Source organism: Spermophilus citellus (assembly GCF_964194105.1).
Source record: "Spermophilus citellus genome assembly, chromosome: 8".
In the NCBI taxonomy this organism is placed as follows: domain Eukaryota; kingdom Metazoa; phylum Chordata; class Mammalia; order Rodentia; family Sciuridae; genus Spermophilus; species Spermophilus citellus.
The window spans coordinates 100,695,691-100,719,337 of record NC_138189.1 but is presented as its reverse complement, the minus strand read 5'-3'; the positions used below and the strand labels follow the sequence as shown (position 1 = coordinate 100,719,337).

Genomic DNA, 23,647 nt, shown 5'->3' with positions numbered 1-23,647 from the left:
TGAAAACACTCAATAGTGAAGCAAACACTAGAAAGTGAATTCCTGATGTTCATCAACCCTAACTTTATGTAAATTAATAATAGCCACTATCATTAGGGGTTTTGATACTTTCAGGCAAAGCATTCACTATTGATAGTTACTTTTGGGGACTGGGATTGAGGGTGCTTGAAGGGAGAACATAGTTTTACTTTCAGTAGTATATCTTTTTGTGATGCTTTCATTTGTTTTTATTATATGTGGACAATACTATTAAAATTGCAAAGCAACTAGTTTTAATTTTTTGCAAATTTTGTTTCTGAAAAGCTGGTATATTAACTAATATATTGACTGAAGGATATAATGATCAAGTCACTCCCTAAATCCTTAGCCCATAATTTATACCTGAGCATTCTTCACACCAAGATCAGTACATACTATCAGTAGAATATTTGACCAGTTAGCTCATTTATTTTTCTGTTTTTGAGATGGGGTATTGCTATGTTGCCCAAGCTGACCTCAAATTCATAATCCCCCTGCCTCAGCCTCCAGAATAGCTGGATTACAGGTGTGTGCCATCATGTGGGGCTGTGAATTTGGAATTTTGACATCATATTTTTTCCCAAAGTACATGAGCAAAACAACATGAGTCTAAGATGAATTTCACTAATATAAGCTTTTAGGAGAGATTTTTCGTGTGCCTATTGTGATTTACAGTGATTTTTCAGGCTTCACAGTTTCTTCCTAAAGTAGCAGTGACAATGAAGAGTTGGGTCTACTTGCTGGAGCTACTATGAGTCCGTAGATGTTTCTGCCAGGTAAATTCATGGACTGGGATGAGGAAGATGTGCTAGAGGGTCAAAGCTTACCAGGAAAGAGGACCCTTATCTTTGTATTAACTCCAAAGATACTCTAATCTCAACTTACAACTATGGAACCAGGAGAAAGGTCATCATCCTCAGGCAGAGCATGCTAGTACAGGATTTCTGGGGACTAGGTGCACTTGGAAATCCATGGTTTTCATCTTTTTTATCCTCAGAGCTCTCCTGTGTTAGGATTCTTGATTCTCCTAAGTGGGTGTTTAGGAATTGATCAGAAGTCAGTGTCCTGTCACAACTACATGGCATTCTGGTTGCCATCAGTAATGTTTATATTCAGTGGACACCAGTTGAACTGCGATCAAGAAAATTATATCAAAGCCAGTCTTAATATTGCCACTACTGAGAATATTCCCAAGTAGCAGTCCTAGAATCAGGATCACATTTTTTTCATTTACTTATAATGTCATCCCCTACATTTATTCTATCACTAAGATCTGTTGAGTTTTCTAAGTTGTTGGAATTCTCACTTATTTATAAGTTATCTATTTTCTTATATAATTGTAACATCCTCCCTTCTAGATTGTCACTCTTCCTTTTCCTTTGTATATAGCTGTAATATCTTCATTAAAAACCCTGTCATTGTATATTGTTCCTAACCTAAGATTCACTGATCGAGACAAACATCTTCAAAATGGAGAAATTAAAAAATCAAACACTTGATGACAAATAAAAGAATTCCTATTCTTCCAATGAGATAATCCTTGTCCTGTGCTAATTATTGGTCCCATTTGTACATGCAAACATATATATATTTGTGTGTATATGTATGTATATATATGAAATAATCATAAGTTTATTTAAAATACATGATTAATTTAAATATTCTGCATAAAATCAAGATCATAAAATTATGGACTAATTTGGAATTATTTATTTTTGTCAGTATCTAACCAAAAGAATTATATACTTCTTGGGCATCTTCTACATCAGTGTATTTCTTTAGAGCCATTTTTTGTCAACTAATGGAAGCAGACATGCACATGGCCCCTCCTTAAGGGAATTCTCTTAAAAGGAAGAAGATAACTGGGAGGTCCTAGAGCTAGGCTTTCAGGAAAGATCAGCAAGAAGAATGTGAGCCTCAAGTTCAAGTGCTTTGTTGCATTGCTTTGAGAAAGGCACTTCCTGCCTCCAACCCCCAGTCATCATATATATTTGGGTAGAGGCTATATGAGTGTCTTGATTTTAACTAGTTCCATCCCTGATTCTCCACTTTAATATATGGACAATGCTATATCATACCTTTCTGCTTTGCCCTCATTTTTTACGCAATTGACAATAAAGGATTTTTTTATTGGTTGTTCAAAACATTACATAGTTCTTGATATATCATATTTCACACTTTGATTCAAGTGGGTTATGAACTCCCATTTTTACCCCGTATACAGATTGCAGAGTCACATCCGTTACACTTCCACTGATTTACATATTGACATACTCATGTCTGTTGTATTCTGCTGCCTTTCCTATCCTCTACTATCCCCCCTCCCCTCCCCTCCCCTCCCCTCTTCTCTCTCTACCCCCTCTACTGTAATTCATTTCTCCCCCTTGTATTATTTTTCCCTTTCCCCTCACTTCCTCTTGTATGTAATTTTGTATAACCCTAAGGGTCTCCTTCCATTTCCAAGCAATTTCCCTTCTCTCTCCCTGTCCCTCCCATCTCTCATCCCTGTTTAATGTTAGTCATCTTCTCATGCTCTTCTTCCCTACTCTGTTCTTAGTTACTCTCCTTATATCAAAGAAGACATTTGGCATTTGTTTTTTAGGGATTGGCTAGCTTCACTTAGCATAATCTGCTCTAATGCCATCCATTTCCCTCCAAATTCTATAATTTTGTCATTTTTTAATGCAGAGTAATACTCCATTGTGTATAAATGCCACATTTTTTTTATCCATTCATCTATTGAAGGGCATCTTGGTTGCTTCCACGGTCTTGCTATTGTGAATTGTACTGCTATGAACATCGATGTAGCAGTGTCCCTGTAGCATGCTGTTTTTAGGTCTTTAGGGAATAGACCCAGAAGGGGAATAGCTGGATCAAATGGTGGTTCCATTCCCAGCTTTCCAAGAAATCTCCATACTGCTTTCCAAATTGGTTGCAACAATTTGCAGTCCCACCAACAATGTACAAGAGTACCCTTTTCCCCACCTCCTCGCCAGTACTTGTTGTTGTTTGACTTCATAATGGCTGCCAATCTTACTGGAGTGAGATGATATTTTAGGGTGGTTTTGATTTGCATTTCTCTGACTGCTAGAGATGGTGAGCATTTTTTCATGTACTTGTTGATTGATTGTATGTCCTCCTCTGAGAAGTGTCTGTTTAGGTCCTTGGCCCATTTGTTGATTGGGTTATTTTTTTATCTTATTGTCTAATTTTTTGAGTTCTTTATATACTCTGGATATTAGGGCTCTATCTGAAGTGTGAGGAGTAAAGATTTGTTCCCATGATGTAGGCTCCCTATTTACCTCTCTTATTGTTTCTTTTGCTGAGAAAAAAACTTTTTAGTTTGAGCAAGTCCCATTTGTTGATTCTAGATATTAATTCTTGTGCTATGGGTGTCCTATTGAGGAATTTGGAGCCCGACCCCACAGTATGTAGGTCGCAGCCAACTTTTTCTTCTATCAGATGCCTAGTCTCTGGTTTGATATGAAGCTCCTTGATCCATTTTGAGTTAACTTTTGTGCATGGCGAGAGAAAGGGATTCAGTTTCATTTTGTTGCATATGGATTTCCAGTTTTCCCAACACCATTTGTTGAAGATGCTATCCTTCCTCCATTGCATGCTTTTAGCCCCTTTATCAAATATAAGAAAGTTGTAGTTTTGTGGGTTGGTTTCTGTGTCCTCTATTCTGTACCATTGGTCCACCCGCCTGTTTTGGTACCAATACCATGCTGTTTTTGTTACTATTGCTCTGTAATATAGTTTGAAGTCTGGAATCGCTATACGACCTGATTCACACTTCCTGCTTAGCATTGTTTTTGCTATTCTGGGTCTTTTATTTTTCCATATGAATTTCATGATTGCTTTCTCTATTTCTACAAGAAATGCCATTGGAATTTTGATTGGCATTGCATTAAACATATAGAGAACTTTTGGTAATATCGCCATTTTGATGATGTTAGTTCTGCCTATCCATGAACAGAGTATATTTTTCCATCTTCTAAGATCTTCTTCAATTTCTCTCTTTAGGGTTCTGTAGTTTTCATTGTATAAATCTTTCACCTCTTTTGTTAGGTTGATTCCCAAGTATTTTATTATTTTTGAGGATATTGTGAATGGAGTGGTTGTCCTCATTTCCATTTCAGAGGTTTTGTCGCTGATATACAGGAATGCCTTTGATTTATGTGTGTTGATTTTATATCCTGCCACTTTATGAATTCATTTATTAGCTCTAATAGTTTCTTTGTAGACCCTTTTGGGTCTGCTAGGTATAGAATCATGTCATCTGCAAATAGTGATAATTTAAGTTCTTCTTTTCCTATTTTTATGCCTTTAATTTCTTTCATCTGTCTAATTGCTCTGGCCAGTGTTTTGAGAACTATGTTGAACAGAAGTGGTGAGAGAGGGCATCCCTGTCTTGTTCCAGAATTTAGAGGGAATGCCTTCAATATTTCTCCATTCAGAATGATGCTAGCCTGGGGCTTAGCATAGATTGCTTTTACAATGTTGAGGTATGTTCCTGTTATCCCTATTTTTTCAAGAGTTTTGAACAAAAAGGGATGCTGTACTTTGTCGAATGCTTTTTCCGCATCTATCAAGATGATCATATGGTTCTTATTTTTAAGTCTGTTGATGTGGTGGATAACATTTATTGATTTCCGTATATTGAACCAGCCTTGCATCCCAGGGATGAATCCTACTTGATCATGGTGTACAATTTTTTTGATATGATTTTGTATCCGATTTGCCAGAATTTTATTGAGGATTTTTGCGTCTAGGTTCATTAGAGATATAGGTCTGTAGTTTTCTTTCTTTGAAGTGTCTTTGTCTGGTTTAGGAATCAGGGTGATGTTGGCCTCATAGAATGAATTTGGAAGTTCTCCCTCTTTTTCTATTTCCTGAAATAGCTTGAAAAGTATTGGTATTAGTTCCTCTTTAAAGGTTTTGGAAAACTCTGCTGTATACCCATCCGGTCCTGGGCTTTTCTTAGTTGGTAATCTTTTGATGGTTTCTTCTATTTCCTCAATTGATATTGGTCTGTTTAGGTTGTCTATATCCTCCTGTCTCAATCTGGGCAGATCATATGACTTAAGAAATTTATCGATGCCTTCACTATCTTCTATTTTATTGGAGTATAAGGATTCAAAATAATTTCTGATTATCTTCTGTATTTCTGAAGTGTCTGTTGTGATATTGCCTTTTTCATCCTGTATGCTAGTAATTTGAGTTCTCTCTCTTCTTCTCTTCGTTAGCATGGCTAAGGGTCTGTCGATCTTATTTATTTTTTCAAAGAACCAACTTTTAGTTTTATCAATTTTTTCAATTGTTTCTTTTGTTTCGATTTCATTAATTTCAGCTCTGATTTTAATTATTTCTTGCCTTCTACTTCTTTTGCTGTTATTTTGCTCTTCTTTTTCTAGGATTTTGAGATGAAGTATGAGATCATTTATTTGTTGGTTTTTTCTTTTTTTAAGGAATGAACTCCATGCAATGAATTTTTCTCTTAGAACTGCTTTCAATGTGTACCATAGATTCCGATATGTTGTGTCTGTGTTTTCATTTATCTCTAAGAATTTTTTAATTTCCTCCTTAATGTCTTCTATAACCCATTGATCATTCAGTAACCTATTGTTCATTCTCCAAGTGATGCATGATTTTTCCTTCCTTCTTTTATCATTGATTTTCAGTTTCATTCCATTATGGTCAGATAAGATGCATGGTATTATCTATACTCCTTTATATTGTCTAAGAGTTGCCCTGTGACATAATATATGATCTATTTTTGAGAAGGATCCATGTGCTGCTGAGAAAAAAGTGTAACTGCTTGATGTTGGGTGGTATATTCTATATATGTCAATTAAGTCTAGGTTGTTAATTGTGTTGTTGAGTTCTATAGTTTCCTTATTCAACTTTTGTTTGGAAAATCTGTCCAGTGGTGAGAGAGGTGTGTTGAAGTCTCCCATGATTATTGTATGGTGGTCTATTAGACTCTTGAACTTGAGAAGAGTTTGTTTGATGAACATAGCTGCACCATTGTTTGGGGCATATATATTTATGATTGTTATGTCTTGTTGGTGTATGGTTCCCTTGAGCAGTATGTAGTGTCCCTCTTTATCCCTTTTGATTAACTTTGGCTTGAAATCTATTTTATTTGATATGAGTATGGACACTCCTGCTTGTTTCCGAAGTCCATATGAGTGATATGATTTTTCCCAACCTTTCACCTTCAGTCTATGTATGTCTTTTCCTATCAAATGCGTCTCCTGTAGGCAGCATATTGTTGGGTCATGTTTTGTGATCCATTCTACTAGCCTGTGTCTCTTAATTGGTGAGTTTAAGCCATTAACATTTAGGGTTATTATTGAGATATGGGTTATCCTTCCAGCCATATTTGTTTATTTATGTTACTGAATATGGTTTGTTTTCCTCTTTGATTATTTTCCCCCCTTTACTGTCTTTTAACCTTTTTTTGTCATGGAAGGTTTTAATTTCATCTTCCATCTTGAAGCTTTTTTTTTTTTAAGAGAGTGAGACGGGGGGGGAGAGAGAGAGAGAGAGAGAGAATTTTAATATTTATTTATTTATTTTTTAGTTCTTGGCGGACACAACATCTTTGTTTGTATGTGGTGCTGAGGATCGAACCCGGGCCGCACGCATGCGAGGCGAGCATGCTACCGCTTGAGCCACATCCCCAGCCCCCATCTTGAAGCTTAATTTTGCTGGATACACAATTCTTGGTTGGAACCCATTTTCTTTCAGTGTTTGAAATATGTTATTCCAGGATCTTCTAGCTTTCCAAGTCTCTGTTGAGAGATCAGCTGTTATCCTGATTGGTTTACCCCTAAATGTAATCTGCTTCCTTTCTCTTGTAGCTTTTAAAATTCTCTCCTTATTCTGTATGTTGGGCATCTTCATTATAATGTGTCTAGGTGTGGATCTCTTATGATTATGCACATTTGGCGTCCTGTAGGCTTCTAGGATTTGGGATTCTGTCTCGTTCTTCAAGTCTGGGAAGTTTTCTCGAATTATTTCATTGAATAGATTTCTCATTCTTTTGGTTTGGAGCTCTGTGCCTTCCTGTATCCTAATGACTCTTAAGTTTGGTCTTTTAATGTTATCCCATATTTCTTGGATGTTCTGCTCATGGTTTCTTAACAGTCTTGCTGAGCTGTCTATGTTCTTTTCAAGTTGAAATACTTTGTCTTCATTGTCTGATGTTCTATCTTCTAAGTGTTCTACTCTGCTGGTAGTATTCTCAATTGAGTTTTTAAGTTGGTTTATTTCTTCCTGCCTTTCTAGGATTTCTGTTTGTTTGTTTTTTATAACCTCTATCTCCCTGTATAGTTGATCTTTTGCTTCCTGGATTTGTTTATGTATTTCATTGTTCAAGAGATCTTTCATTGTCTGATTTTGCTGTCTAATATCTTCCTTGAGACTCCAGATCATCTGAAGCATGTATCTCCTGAATTCTTTATCTGACATTCCATCTGCTGCAGATATTACCTCTTCTAATGTTGAGTTGACCTGCATTGCTTGTGGTCCTTTCTTTCCTTGTCTCTTCATACTGTTCGCGTTTCTTTCTGCTTACTGAGACTGTTGTGTTGTTGAATTTTCCCCCTATATATTTGTATTACTCTTGTATAGTTGCAAAGTCTCCCACGCAGGTGCAGGCAGGGGCTCTGCTCCTCCTCCAATTGGGGCACTGTGCCTACCACATCGGCAGGCCGCTGGGCCTGTTCTGCTGGTTGGTAGCAGGTGCGCCTACCTTGGAGGTGCGTGAGGCGGCTTTGCCACTCCCAGGTTGCTGGGCCTGACCTGCTGGTGGGTTGCAGGTCCAGCTACCTTGCAGGCACAGGGGGAGGGCGCACACCTATTTGTATTTAGACAGTTACGCGAAATGGAGGACGTAATGCTTGGGATGAAAGTTGGGGGGAAGGGGAAGGTAGGTGTTCTTGAAAAGAAAGAAGGAGAGGGAGATAGATAGTATAGAGGAGAATGGAAAGAGCAGTAAAACTTGGAAAGGGAGAGAGAGAGGGAAAAGGGAGAGAAAAAATTAAAATGAAATAGGAAATAAAATTAGGTCTTAGAGATCCATTTTCTTCTCTTCCCATAGGCAAAGCTGTGCCCTCCGGGCTGAGTTTTGCCCTCAATATGTCAACAGCAATCCCTGTAAGGCAGTTCCTGGGAGTCTCTCAATCCTGTTGGTCCAGAGCCTTTTCACTTCTACGGCCCGTCCTCCCCTTCCTCCTGCCAGCCAGCCAGGTCCTGCTCACCGGAGGCAGTTCCCCAAGGATTTGGTTACACTTTCAGCCCCACTGAGTGCTCTATTTCCCTAACTACTGAGCACTCTCGCTGTCATTCATCTAAGCCCCAGTGCTGTGGAGCTGTAGTCTGGGAGTCAATTGTTTAATTTTTCCGGACCCCTTTGGTGGGCACACCTTCGGAATCTGGCAGCTAAGACCATTGGTGTCGCTGCTGGTGGTAATAGGAGTTGGGGGTCGAGGATCCCCTCTACTTCCCTCAGCCCCTACAGTCACAACCACACTGCTGGCGGTAGGAGGAGTTGGGGGTCTGGAGTGTCCTCTGTTTCCCTCCGCCCCTACCGTCACACCCTCTCAGTTCGCAGTTGGGGGATTTGGGGGTGGGGAGTCTTCTCTGCTTCCCTCTGCCCCTACAGTCACGCCCTCGTCACTGGCAGTAGGGGGAGTTGGGGGTCGAGAGTCCTTTGGCCCTTACGGTCACGCCCACGGAGAGATTTTGAAGTTTCCCTGTTGTTTGTATCTGGTGTGGTTGGGAGTCACACTCCTGCTAAAGTAGATTCCGCTGGGAAGGAATCTCTTTGGCCGAACTTTGGTGACTTCCCCTCTCTGCTGTGGCGGGCCCCTGGCTCCTTGCCAGGGTGTCCGAAGGGAGGGGTGGGACTGGCTTGTCTCTGGTCTGACACAATCTCTGGTTTTAGTTCCCAGTTTGCTATTTCGTAAAGGGTTGGTTAGATTCCCTTCACGCTGTCTGGGGGGTGGGGGGGAGCCGTTCGCCGGGTGGGCGGGGCTGTTAGTAGAGCCGGGAGGGCACGGGCTGTCTGCTGGGCCAGGCGGGGACACTTCTCGCTGCGCCGGGCCGCCGGGGGCTGCCTGTAGAGCCGGGCAGCTGCAGCCGCATGGCTAAGATCCGGGCGGGCGGGGTGGCCGTTCGCTGAGCGAGAGCGGGGCCTCCCGGGACGGCGGGATAGCGGGTGCCGTCTGTGGGTTCGGGCGGGCCGTGGGATTGTACCTCTTCACCTGCCGGGGGCCGCCTGTAGAGCCGGGCAGCTGCAGCCGCGTGGCTAAGATCCGGGCGGGCGGGGTGGCCGTTCGCTGAGCGAGAGCGGGGCCTCCCGGGACGGCGGGATGGTGGGTGCCCTCTGCGGGTTCGGGCGGGCCGCGCCGCTCTGGGCCGCTGGCCGCTTGCAGAAGCGGCTGGTGGCTGTGGAACTGGACGTCTGCGCCCGTGTGGCCGGCCAAGATCCACTTGTCTGGGACAAACTGACACTTCTAATAAACCTACCAATTCCCAGCAGGTCCCCTCTTAACGGAATTTTGCTAGAAGTTCCTCAGTAGGTAGACTGCCGCTGTTCCAATGGGTCTTTCTGATCCGGTTAATGTGGAGACATTGGAATCGCTGCTTCCTCGCCGGTGGCCATGTTGGATCCCTAATAAAGGATTTTTGAAGCTATTCCCCATTAAGAAAATCTCCAGAATCTCAAAATGTAAAATCATGTTCCTTTTTTCATACTTCAATTCTGTCAACCTTAGAATACTCAGCGGTAGAAGAGTCTTTATGTTGTTATCCTCGTGTAATTGTACTACAATGCCTATGAGTCTACTTTAGCTATCATAACTCAAACCTAATGAGAGTTTACTGCACAAGGCTCCATAGCCAATATATTATTATCTGTTTTCTCCTCTTTTACAGAAGAAAATGGGTTGTCATAAAGTTACAGGGAATGTAATTTTGTAATGATGAAGTGAGAACATTCCTACCACCCCAGCATCCTCATACCTACAGATACACTCAAAATGGAGCTTTTAAATTTAACTGTGCTATAATTAATTCAAACAGACATTTTCTTCTACCCTAGAAATATGTGCTGTGAATGTACAGTCTGTCAAACCATCAGGCCAAAGGTACAGTGAACACAGCATGGGCTTTGGAATTAGTCAGGCCTGAATCAAAAACCAGACTCTGTCCCTTACTAGCTCGATCATCTTGTGAGTTACTTAATCTGTCTAGGTCTCAGGTTCCTCATTAGAACCAGGAATAATACTGAATTATCAGGGCTGCTGTTTTTTTTTCTGGAAAAGCAACTAAAAAATTCTGCTTACTTATCCAACGTAATTTTTCTCTCTACAAAAAAAGGCCAAGGAATAAGTGAATGCCAACTATACGTGAGTGGCCAATCAGACTTCACAGATACCTTTTTTTTTATCTTCTCTCAGAAAATGTTGTCTTTCTTTAGGAAGTACAATTTGATTAAAAGCAAGCATTAGAACAATATTAAAAAATTAGAACATTAAAAAATTAGAACAAGCATTAGAACAATATTAAAAAATCTAATTTTCTTTAGTTTTGGCTGAAAATGGCAGCCACTGATTTTACACAGAAGTTTTTTATGTGAAGAATTTAAACATAAAACATTAATAGAGTGATAAAATGATATTGAAACTGGATTTTAAAAAACAATCACATATGCTTCACAGAACACAAACTCAAAATAACATAAAAAATGGTTACATCATCTCTGAAAAACTTCTAAAACATTCCAAGTTTCAAGATTATCTTTTTTATATTTTTTTTAGATATACATGACAGTAGAGTATATTTTGACATATTTATACAAACATGGAGTATATCTTATTCTAATTGGGAGCCCAGTCGTGTGGTTGTACATGATGTGAAGATTCACTGTGGTGTATTCATATATGTACATAAAAGTTTTGTCAGATTTATTCTACTGCCAAGTTTTAAATTTTTCAAAAAATATTTTCAACTATATATGCAAACTAGTGATATTTTCCTGTTCTGTTTTTTTTCTGTTTTCATATTCTTTTTTACTATTTTTATTGGTTCATTTTAATTATACACAATGGGATTTGTTATCGTTGCACATTTGTACGTGCACAAAATATAACGATATAATTTGGCCAATATCTTTTCCAGGATTTTTCTCTCCTCCTTCCTCCCTCTGGTTTCTTTCCTCTACTTTTCTGATCTCCCTTGAATTTTCATGAAATTCCCCACATACCTTTCTCTTCCTTTTTCCTCTTTAATCCTCCATGCAAGAGAAAACATGAACTTTGACTTTATGAGTTCTTTTTTCACTTAACATAATGTTCTCAAGTTTCATCCTTTTTCCTGCAAATGACATAATTTTACAAATGATTTTTTTTTTGCTTGAGTAGGATGAGCAACCATTTATTTTTTAAAAATTGATGTAAATAACGTAATATTTTTTAAAAAATCATATTCTATATTTCAATTAAACTATAAATCTGATTCAAAATTTATTAAAATTTGAGAATATTATTTTGCTATTAAGCCATTCCACTGTCAGAGATAAATTCTGATCTTAAAAAGATGGCCCTGTAAATTCAAAGTCAAACTAGTTGACCACATTCCTTGAAGCCCTTCTATTTGGTTCTAAATCTGGGCAGGCCAGTGTTGGGCTTGGAGGTTTCATCTTCCTCTCCAGGAACTTCTGCATCTCGGTCCTGCTGTAATCACTTTACTTCCACCTGGTTAGCTGAAAGTTTCAGAGGAAAAATGTCAGCTGCTCTTTAATTCTCTGAAATTTTTTACATTGTCTCCATCAAATTGAATAACAATAGACATTTCACTCTAAATTATGGGCTTATAATTGTTCATTTTATGAACATGAGTGAATATTCTCTAATATATCATATTCTACTGATTTTAGATATACAACTTATTAGCACTTGACCTAAAAATCTTTGGTGAATTCTCAAATCAGTCATTTAAAGTTTTTTTCCAATTTTAGCATTTCATTTTATTGGTGGAGGGAAATTGATGAGCTCAAACAAACCTCACTTGATGACGAATTGTTTATAAATATATTAAGTATGCCTCTTAAAATATTTCTTTCTCCTAAAGTTTGTCCCTACATGCAAAATGTTCTTGGTAGTTATTTAAGATTTTGCAAGGGTTTCAGGACACTGAAATACTGGATACAGATCACAGAAATTAGAGCCACATTTTGAGATTTCTTACATGTTCTTTTCTTTAAGAACAGCCCCTTTCCTTCCCCCAACTCCAGAACAAGCAGTGAGCCCTTCTTCCCTGTTTATACCAGATACACTCAATACTCTCCAAACAGGAAAAAGATGAAAATATGAACCATGAGCTGTCTGTTTTAGTCAGCTTTGCATCACCATGACAAAAAGATCCACGATGAACAATTTTTTTTAAATTATTTTATTGTTGGTTGTTCAAAACATTACATAGTTCTTAATATACCATATTTCACAGATTGATTCAAGTGGGTTATGAACTCCCATTTTTACCCCGTATACAGATTGCTGTGTCACATCAGTTACACTTCCATTGATTTACAAATTGCCTTTCTGGTGACTGATGTATTCTGCTGTCTATCCCATTCTCCACTGTCCCCCCTCCCCTCCCCTCCCCTCCCCACGATGAACAATTTAAAGGAGAAGTTTATTTTGGCTCATAGTGTTAGAGGTTCAGTTCATGGTTGGCAAACTCCACAGCTGTGGGCCCATGGTGAGGCAGAACATCATGGCAGAAGAGGTTAGCAGAAGAAGGCAGCTCAGGACATGACAATCAGGAAGCAGAGAGAGCCCTACTCACCAGAGACAAAATGTAAATCCCAAAGGTACTTCCCCAGAGACCTGCTTTCTACAGTTACACGCCAGTTAATCCATATCAGTAGATTCATCCACTAATTACGTTAAGGTTCTCACAATCTAATCATTTAACCTCTGAACATTATTGCATTGTCTCCCAAGTAAGTAAGCTTTTGGGGATCTCCACATATCTAAGCCATAACACCAGGCCAGCCTGATTACTTTTTTCATGAGACTCTGAACTGCCAGTTGGGTGGTGGTATGACTAGATACACAACGTCATGCAGAATATTAGGATAGCTACTGAGGGTCATACCTGGGAGAAACATGCAGAGACAGACAGCAAAGAGCTGGATAGGACAGAGGAGACAGAAAAATATAGGTGGAGAAATGTGCAGCTCCAGAGAAAAGCTACTTGTTCCTGAGGACTTCTCAGTTTCTAATTCCAATTCCTGTAGAGATTGACTGCCCTTCCTCTTGCATTCCATGACGAACTGCTGTATGAGACATTCCCCTTTATTGTAAGTAGCCAAATGAGTTTGTTCCTTTCAATCAAATAAGCCTAAGGCTGAGTGAAGCCATAGTCTATTAAAATTCTGCCAGTCTAACTCTATCCATAGCAAGGGAGTATGTGATAATGACATCATCTTTGAAGTACTTCCATCCAAGATTGGTGTTCACTCTTCTGAGACTACCGACATTTAAGCTTGATGTTAATTACAGTATCAAATTAGATATATATCGCCTTAGAGAAAGTCAGACTATCATATTTTGTAGTTCAATTCCTGTGTAGAGAGTGAGTTGTAAAATTTATGACTCACTTTGCATTTGCCCTACTCTCTTTAGTGTGAAGAGGCTTCATTTCCCTTGATGAAGAAGAATGGTAGAGCTGAATGGTTTTGCCTTCTTCTTGGCATCTATTAACATTTACTGTCTTTTCCAAGAAGTAGGTCTCTTCTCCACTCATTCTCTTGTTAACGAACAATAGCGTAGAGCAGAAACAGTACCTGTGGTTGTTACAAACATAGACTTTGAAGCCAGACTGTCTAATTTTGGACCTCAGCTTCACCATTTAATAACTGTGAGAACTTTCAAGTTATTTTAACCAATGTGTGTCCTGATATTTTAATTGGTACAGTGGGATAATACAAGAGGGCAACGAGAAAAAAAAATGTGTCCTAGTGTATGTTTAAATACCTAATAATGCAAGCTCTTCTTGTTAGGAGGTTATTATTACCTTTTTTATTATTTTGAGCAATCACTGACTAAGGCACAAAGCTAGGTAGCATGAGGGATAACAGAAAGTTAGTCCGAATCTTCCCATCAGGATTGCCTTGTTTCCACTGATGACACAAAGGAAGGAGTTGGAGCAAGGGCCTTAAGTCAATTATGGACGTGAACTGTAACTTTTCTTGACTGGTCTCTTAGTCTCAGACAAATTACTTAACTTCTCCAAGTCTTGGTTTACTTATCTAAAATCTAGGGTAGTAATGAGTGTATCACATCATAATCACTCAGTTATTATGTATGCAATGTGTAGCAGGTTGCAAGTGCCAAATGAATATCTGTTATCATGAAATAACAAGTGTAGGGCATTAGAAAGTGAGGAATGATGCCTCAGATTTCCCCAAAGTAATTGACAGTGCACAGAAAGGAACAGAGCCCAGCTCACTCGTCCGTCTTCTCTACAGGCTACCACAAAGCTGTCCTCTCCAGTTAACACCACAGGAAAAGAAGCAGGGAGAGCCAATATATAGCTGTTTTCTTCTGGTCTTCTTTTAAGATTTTGTCCTTGGTTTTAGGAGCAGGTTGGGTGTTCTTTTGTATATCCTGTTTGGGATCCACAATATTTCTCAAATCTGTGACTTATTTATTATCTTGGAATAATTTTAGAAAACTCTCAGCCATTATCTCTTCCTACCTTCGTTCTGTTCCACCCATTTTCTTTCCTCCTCGGATTATGATTACATATATATTATTAGACTTTTTGCCTGTTCCATATGTTTCATGCTCTTATGCATATTTTTTTTCAGACTTTTGCTTCCCCTTGATTCAATACATATTTTCTTCAGAGTTATTGCTGACTCATTTGTGAACCCATTCAGTAAATTCTTTTTTTTTTTTTTTGGTGGGGGGTGGTACCTGGGATTGAACTCTGGGGCACTCAACCACTGAGCCACATCCCCAGTCCTATTTTGTATTTTTGATTAGAGACAGGATCTCACTGAGTTGCTTAGCACCTTACTTTTGCTGAGACTGACTTGGAACTCATGATCCTCCTGCCTCGGCTTCCCTGGCCAAATACATGTGGTAGTTACAAACACAGGGCAAGCACCACCCTACCCAGGCCTAAATTCTTAATAATAGTTAACATGTTTTCAATTCTAGAATTTTCATTTTACTTTTCAATTTTGTTTTCATTTCCTATTCTCTGACAAAATTCTGTTTTGACTTTTAACGTCTTGAACATATGATAATTTTTAAAATTCTGTTGGATAACTCTAACATCTTTATACCAAGGATATGACAGTGTTTCTATTGTACTTTATACTTCTTTCAGTTTTATCTTCAAATATGCTGATTTTAATTGCATGCCTGAAATAAGACATTGAGAGATAATTTAAAGCTATGGAGGTTGTTATCTTTCTCCAGAGAGGGTTCATTTTGCCTCTTGCAAGGGCTGGGCTAGGGTAGTCAGGCTCCAGTTTTTGTGAGGGCTGGTTGAATTTCCTCTTACTCCAACAGTATACCCCTTCCGGATTCCATTGAACACCTGAGAAGTTTACCAGGAACTATGCTTCTTGGTAAGATATGGAATCTTAACTTTTTAACCCCTGACCCATGCATCTGTTGAATGTTCTGCTCAGGATCCTACCTCTCAATCTTCCTTTTTGAATTGGCAGTTGACAGGAGGGGAGAGGCAATGCAGGTTCTCTTCTTTGGGTTTCCTGTGCTCCTGCATCTGGACCCCACCCTAGTTTCTTGGTGTTCTCAAAGAGAAGTTTGGTTTAAAACATCTTAGTCTACCATTGTTAGAAGCAGAACTCTTGCCTATGTTTTTGTTGTCTATCAGATGATCTTATTCTTCAGGTTTCAAGCAACATGCAGCTTTCTATAAAAATAAGAGATAGAGTTCCAAACAGCCTGCCAAACAAAGTTTTACTGGAGGAAATGGGCTTTGAAGGCCTAAATAGGTCAAGGGGAAAAGTGGGAAACATCTCTAAGGAGAGCCAAATCTTTGCCACAGATTGCAGGACTCACATACACTTTCATGGTATAAATCACATCACCAATGCCTTGAGGACTTCCGTACCTACCCTTCAGTTTCTAGGATGTCATGGAAGTCCTGGGTGGTCTTCATTCCCCGCGTTTAGTTTGAATCTCCTTTACTCTGGCCCACCCTACGGTCACTTTTGAGGAGTAAAAAAAAAAAATTACCACCATAAAAATGGCAAAATTACGGTGGTGCTCTGCTTTCTGTTGTTATTCTAAGAAAAAGAAACCAAATTAGAGGACATTGGAGGATGAAACTAGCTTGATTAACAGCCTTAAAAGTTGGGTAGGACTTAGATCCAACTTAGTACAATACACAGAAGAGTTGTGCAATACATTCCCACTCAATTACTTTCTGAAAAAAATAAATCTCTCTTCTAGACTATAAAGATATTTGACCTGATTTCGGCAAGGATTGACAAGAGCTGGACTGAAAGAAATCTCCCACCTGGTGGGGAATAGTTGGCAGTGCTCCTGGAAACTGAGCCTGGATATCAAATCCAGCCAGGCCTTTCTTTTCCTTCTTCTGAATTGGTGTGTGCCACTCTCATCCCTATTTCATTAAAAATAATAAACTCTTTATGTCTCTAGTTCAGATGAATCCCTCTCTGGAAACTTCCTAAGGTTGAATTGGTTATTCCATAGGCAAATCCAGAGTAATTCATATCTGATGTTGAAAGATAGGAGCCTCTTCTCCAGTTTCTACTTTAGAGACAGAAAACCCCTGCAGCCAAAACAACAATTAAAAAGCATATTCATAAGAATAAGAATGCAGAAATGGTGATAGAAGTACAGATGCTCCATAGCTTTATATTCACATATGCTGGAACTAGACTGTGATCCATATCCTAAATGTTAGACTTACTTTTTTTTATATCCTCCGTTAATTGAGTGTCTTCTATGTATCAGGCACATAGCAATGTCATTATATATTTCCTTATTAAATTTTCACAATACTTACATGTTTGTGATCCAACATAAATGGAGGAAACTGAGGTTCTGGGAAGTTGAACGATTAGGTGGAGCTCAGCTGTTATTTTTTTATTATTATTATTGGTTGTTCAAAACCTTACAAAGCTCTTGACATATCATATTTCATGCATTAGCTTCAAGTGAGTTATGAACTCCTATTTTTACCCCAAATACAGATTGCAGAATCACATCAGTTACACATCCACATTTTTACATAATGCCATACTAGAAACTGTTGTATTCTGCTACCTTTCCTATCCTCTACTATCCCCCCTCCCCTCCCCTCCCATCTTCTCTTTCTATCCCATCTACTGTAATTCATTTCTCTCCTTGTTTATTTTCCCATTCCCCTCACAACCTCTTATATGTAATTTTGTATAACAATGAGGGTCTCTCTCCATTTCCATGCAATTCCCCTTTTCTCTCCCTTTCCCTCCCACCTCATGTCTCTGTTTAATGTTAATCTTTTCTTCCTGCTCTTCCACCCTTCTCTATTCTTAGTTGCTCTCATTATATCAAAGAAGACATTTGGTATTTGTTTTTTAGGGATTGGCTAGCTTCACTAAGCATAATCTGCTCTAGTGCCATCCATTTCCCTGCAAATTCCATGATTTTGTCATTTTTTAGAGGTGCGTAATACTCCATGGTGTATAGATGCCACATTTTTTTAATCCATTCATCCACTGAAGGGCATCTGGGTTGGTTCCACAGTCCAGCTATTGTGAATTGTGCTGCTGTGAACATCGATGTGGCAGTATCCTTGTAGTACACTCTTTTAAGGTCTTCAGGGAATAGTCCGAGAAGGGCAATAGCTGGGTCAAATGGTGGTTCCATTCCGAGCTTTCCCAGGAATCTCCATACTGCTTTCCAAATTGGCCGAACCAATTTGCAGTCCCACCAGCAATGTACAAGTGTACCCTTTTCCCCACATCCTCACCAGCACTTGTTGTTGTTTGACTTCATAATGGCTGCCAATCTTACTGGAGTGAGATGATATTTTAGGGTGGTTTTGATTTGCATTTCTCTGACTGCTAGAGATGGTGAGCATTTTTTCATGTACTTGTTGATTGATTGTATGTCCTCCTCTGAGAAGTGTCTGTTCAGGTCCTTGGCTCATTTGTTGATTGGGTGATTTGTTATCTTATTGTCTAATTTTTTGAGTTCTTTGTATACTCTGGATATTAGGGCTCTATCTGAAGTGTGAGGAGTAAAGATTTGTTCCCATGATGTAGGCTCCCTATTTACCTCTCTTATTGTTTCTCTTGCTGTGAAAAAACTTTTTAGTTTGAGCAAGTCCCATTTGTTGATTCTAGATATTAATTCTTGTGCTATGGGTGTCCTATTAAGAAATTTGGAGCCAGACCCCACAATATGTAGATCGGAGCCAACTTTTTCTTCTATCAGACACAGAGTCTCTGATTTGATATCAAGGTCCTTGATCCATTTTGAGTTAACCTTTGTGCATGGTGAGAGGAGGGGATTCAGTTTCATTTTGTTGCATATGGATTTCCAGTTTTCCCAACACCATTTGTTGAAGATGCTATCCTTCCTCCATTGCATGCTTTTAGCCCCTTTATCAAATATAAGATAGTTGTAACTTTGTGGATTAGTCTCTGTATCCTCTATTCTACTTTCCAGAAATAAAAAAGGAAACAGATATACAAATTGTAGATGCATACAGGACACCGAGCATACAAAATCACAGTAGACCAATGCCAAGACACATTGTTATGAAGATATCCAATATACAGAACAAAGAGAAAATATTAAAAGCTACAAGAGAAAGGAGGCAGATTACATTTAGGGGTAAACCAATAAGGTTGACAACGGATTTTTCATCACAGACGCTGAAAGCGAGAAGATCCTGGAACAACATATTTCAAACACTGAAAGAGAATGGATGCCAACCAAGAATTCTGTATCCAGCAAAATTAAGCTTCAGGTATGACAACGAAATAAAAATCTTTCACGATAAACAAGAGCTAAAAGAATTTGCAGCCAGAAAACCAGCATTGCAAAGCATCTTGAGCAAAACACTACACGAGGAAGAAATGAAAAACAATAACCAAAGCCAACAGTGGAAAGTACCTCAGTAAAGACAGACGGAGGGGGGAAAGCTAATCATGGAGAAACAAACTAAATAAAAAAAAAGAGATAAATAATCAAACATGGCTGGAAGTACAAACCATATATCAATAGTAACTCTAAATGTTAATGGTTTAAACACTCCAATAAAGCGACATAGGCTGGTAAAATAGATTAAAAAAAACAAATCCAACAATATGCTGCCTCCAGGAGACACATCTGACTGGAAAAGACATACACAGGCTGAAGGTGAAAGGTTGGGAAAAAATATACCACGCACACGGTCCTTGCAAGCAAGCAGGGGTGGCCATCCTCATATCGAATGAAATCGACTTCAAGACTAAGTTAATCCAAAGGGATAAGGAAGGACATTATATACTGTTAAAAGGAACCATTCAACAACAAGATATAACAATTATCAATATTTATGCACCAAATAATGGTGCTGCGAAGTTCATAAAACAAATTCTCCTCAAATTCAAGAATCAAATAGACCACAACACAATAATTATGGGTGACTTCAACACACCTCTCTCACCATTGGACAGATCCTCCAAACAAAAGTTGAATAAAGAAACTATAGAACTCAATATCACAATCAATAAGCTAGACTTAACTGACATATATAGAATATATCAACCATCATCAAGTGGATATACTTTTTTCTCAGCAGCACATGGATCCTTCTCAAAAATAGACCATATATTATGCCATAGGGCAACCCTCAGTAAATATAAAGGGGTGAGATAATACCATGCATTTTATCTGATCATAATGGAATGAAACTGGAAATCAATGATAAAAGAAGGAAGGGAAATCCAATATCAGCTGTTATTTATGAATAGGCTACATCTAAAAGCTGCCTTCCACACCCTAAGTGCTATCCTTAAGTAAAGGATATTAACTTTTCCTTAAGTAAAGTTCTTCACAATTTCACTGTATTTTCAGATGTGCATTTAGAAAACCGAGATAGTACCTCTAAAGGAATTGGGCTTCTTTGACAAAATTATTGTACATATTAGCGAATATGCCCATTTACCAGAATTGAAGACACATTAATCTACCAAAATCTTTCAACAGTTCAATTTCAATGAATCTTATACTTCAAGGATATTTGCCCTTAAGTCTAAGGTTTTCCCAGTCAATACATCATGTAATAGATTAAGCTGTGTATAGAATGATATTCAGTTATTTCCATTTAGGACAAAACAAGTAAAAGTAATCTTAACTGTTTTGATTATACATACCGAACTTTCTAACCAACCGTTGTGAGATCTTGGAACTGCACTTTGCATCTTCATTTAGGGAAAGATAGCCTATTCTGTGGGAGACAGATTTTACCCCTTAAACAGAGGGGGCAAACATAAGCTGTTATAAAGAGAGTGAACTGCCTATATAAAGGAAAGATAATACAATTAGAAATCTAAAGGTTTTGTGGAAAAGTGAACTCAGTGTTGAAGCATAAAAAAACTTTGAAAATACAAAAATAACAAACAATTAAGCTTAGGATTGTGATCAGCTCAAATATTCATAGTTATGGGACTATATTTTTATATTTATATTTATTGAATTTATTTTAGTATTCTTTCTTTCTAAAATGGACTTGGAGAAAAACTTTAAGAAATGACAATATTAGAATGAGGGTAAAAAACAGAACAAATCAAAACTAGGCAAGCAGGGAAGGAAAACATATGCTAACTCACCCTAAAAGTTAAAAAATAACTCTAGTGATAAAATTTACAACTGAGCTTCCTGACAGCCAATTAAAAAATATTGTTAAAGTGGTTTTAGGTTCACAGGAAAGCAGAGCAGAAAATATAGAGATTTCCCATATGTATGCATTGCTCCACATGAACACTATCAAAATGATACCTTTGTTATAACCTATGAACGTACATTGACACATCATTACCACCAGAAATTTACAACTTGCATGAGACACTTTTTTCTTTTTTTATTTGTTCTAATTATTTGTACATGACAGTAGAATGCATTTTGATACATCATATATAAACGGAATATAACTTCTCATTCTTATTATTATACATGATGTGGACACAACGTTTTTTCTTAGTCCTAATTTCCATAAGAAACTAGCTATCTTATGGAACTAAGATAGACACATCAGATAATATCCACAATAATCTCTCAGAAAGTACAAATGCAAATCTTATTTGACTGTTTCTTGCAACAAACTCATAAAACTTAAAGTCCAACTCAGTAAGAGGAGATTTTTCCAGGTTCTAAATTAAGTTCCCAGAGACTAACTTGATCCAAGGTTAATATTGGGGAAGTCCGAAGGAGATAATAGATAATATATTCCCTGCCTAGACAGGCTTCCTTAAATATCATTAATTTTAACAAGGATTTCCATAAGCATTGAAGTTTTGCCTGAAAAATTGGCCCTCTGTGTTGAGAACTGATTCATGTTTTAGAGACCAGAAGAATAATTTGACAATTTATTAAGAAAGGTGAAAAAAACCTTAACTAGTACTTCCCCCATGTGGCAGTGGGATGGAAATTTTATTTTAGGCAACTTTGAATTAGGGCAAATCCTTAGGTAAAAGCTCAGTTGAGACTAGAGATTCACAGCATAGCATGCCAGAGTTGGTTTAGGGAGAGAAAATGTGAAGCGTTTGTAGTTGCCTGCCTTGCATAATAGATAAACCTGAGTAGATAAGTATTTAGTTCCCAGCAGTGAAGCCTCTATTTGATATGGAGATCAATATTGATTGAGTACTTAGCTACATGAGTCATGTGCTGGGATAGGTATAGTATTAGGCAATTTACCTAATTTAATTGGGCGAGTTATATTTTACAAATTCCCCAATAAATATATTGATTCACCATATGATGAGAATCATTGACTAACTGAATTTTCTTGTTTAAAAAAACTTTTTTCATAGTTGTAGATGGACAGAATGCCTTTATTGTATTTGTTATGTGTTGCTAAGGATCAAACCCTTGCCTCATATATGCTATGCAAACGCTCTGTTACTGAGCCACACCCCAGGCCCAGTCAATTGGCATTGTTTTAGGCATCAATTTTGCTGCTGTGACTTGAAGGACTAATCAGAACAACTGTAGAGGAATGGTTTATTTGAGGGCTCATGGTTTCAGAGGTCTCAGGCCATAGAAGTCCAGCACTATTCCTGAGGGTTCAAATGAGACTCACATCATGGGGATCTGGAAGTGGGGCAGGGAGGGAGAGGGGGAGAGAGACAGAGAGAGAGAGAGAGAGAGAGAGAGAGAGAGAGAGAGAGAGAGAGAGACAGGGAGAGGGAGGGGAGGGAGGGGGAGAGAGAGAGAGGGTTGTGTCTACATCATGTTCAATCACAAGAATGAGAAGTTATACTCTGTTTATGTATAATATGTCAAAATGCATTCTACTGTCATGTATAAATAATTAGAACTCTAACAGAGAGAGTGTGTGTGTGTGTGTGTGTGTGTGTGTGAGAGAGAGAGAGAGAGAGAGAGAGAGAGAGAGAGAGAGAGAGAGAGAGAAAGACTCCACTGGAGAGGAGGAGAGGGGAAGAAGGGGAGAGGGGAAGAGGAAGAAAGGGGAGAGGGGGAAGGGGAAACAGAGGGGGGTGGGGAGAGAGAGAGAGAGACTCCACTGTCCAGATACAAAACGTATACCCCAAAGTCATGCTCCCAATTTCCACCTCCTTAGCCACACCCTATCACTTCAGTTACCACTGTTAATCCTTATCCCTGGTTTAATTCACTTATTAGGTTAAGACTCTCACAACTCAATCATTTCTCCTCTAATTTTCTTAAATTGTCTCACACCGTGAGCTTTTGGGAGATACCTCATATCCAAACCATAACAAGCTCCTAGAGGTCATACCAGAGACAATGCTATCTATTTAGTTAAAGGTTTTCATTTTATTTCTTGGAGCACACAAAAAAAAAAACCCAACAAAACTTTTTTTCAATGTCCTTGAAATGCAGTTGGGACCATATGACTAGATCATGGCCAATAGCATGCCTCATATCCCCAGATGTGATTACTCTTATTCTCTCTCCCTTGTTCATGTAGCTACATGTGAACTCTAGGCAGAGAGATCCACAGAAGGAAGAATTCCAGATCCATGTGTAGCTATTGGTATCCAAAGTGCATTAAGCTTTTCACTATTGAGAGGCATTTTTCTTGTAGATGTTGAGGTGGTGTGTTACAGATGATAGCCAGCATTAACATTCTTGGTTTTGTAATACTGAAAACTGGTTGACAAAATAAGAATCTTTCCATTTTTGTAAATAAAAACATGAATCAAGATTAATTTGAAATTTTACAAAATCACCAATGCAATTTTTTAAAGGCTAAAGGATGGGAAACTAAAATATAATTATTTTATAATGCTTGAAACTGCTTTCTAAGTTGTTGGTCAGCCATTCCTGCCTATTTCAATTCTTCTAGTGATATTAAAATAGAATCCAAG

At 38.4% G+C, this 23,647-nt stretch overlaps 1 long non-coding RNA gene across 1 annotated transcript in view; it reads right to left on the bottom strand.

The window, feature by feature from the left end:
- Positions 1-23,647, bottom strand: part of LOC308654346 — an 82,548-nt gene that overhangs the window by 44,834 nt on the left and 14,067 nt on the right. Inside the window, exon 2 of the long non-coding RNA XR_014023228.1 lies at positions 11,297-11,406. This is a non-coding gene — a long non-coding RNA (uncharacterized lncRNA). The remainder of the gene's footprint in view (positions 1-11,296; positions 11,407-23,647) is intronic.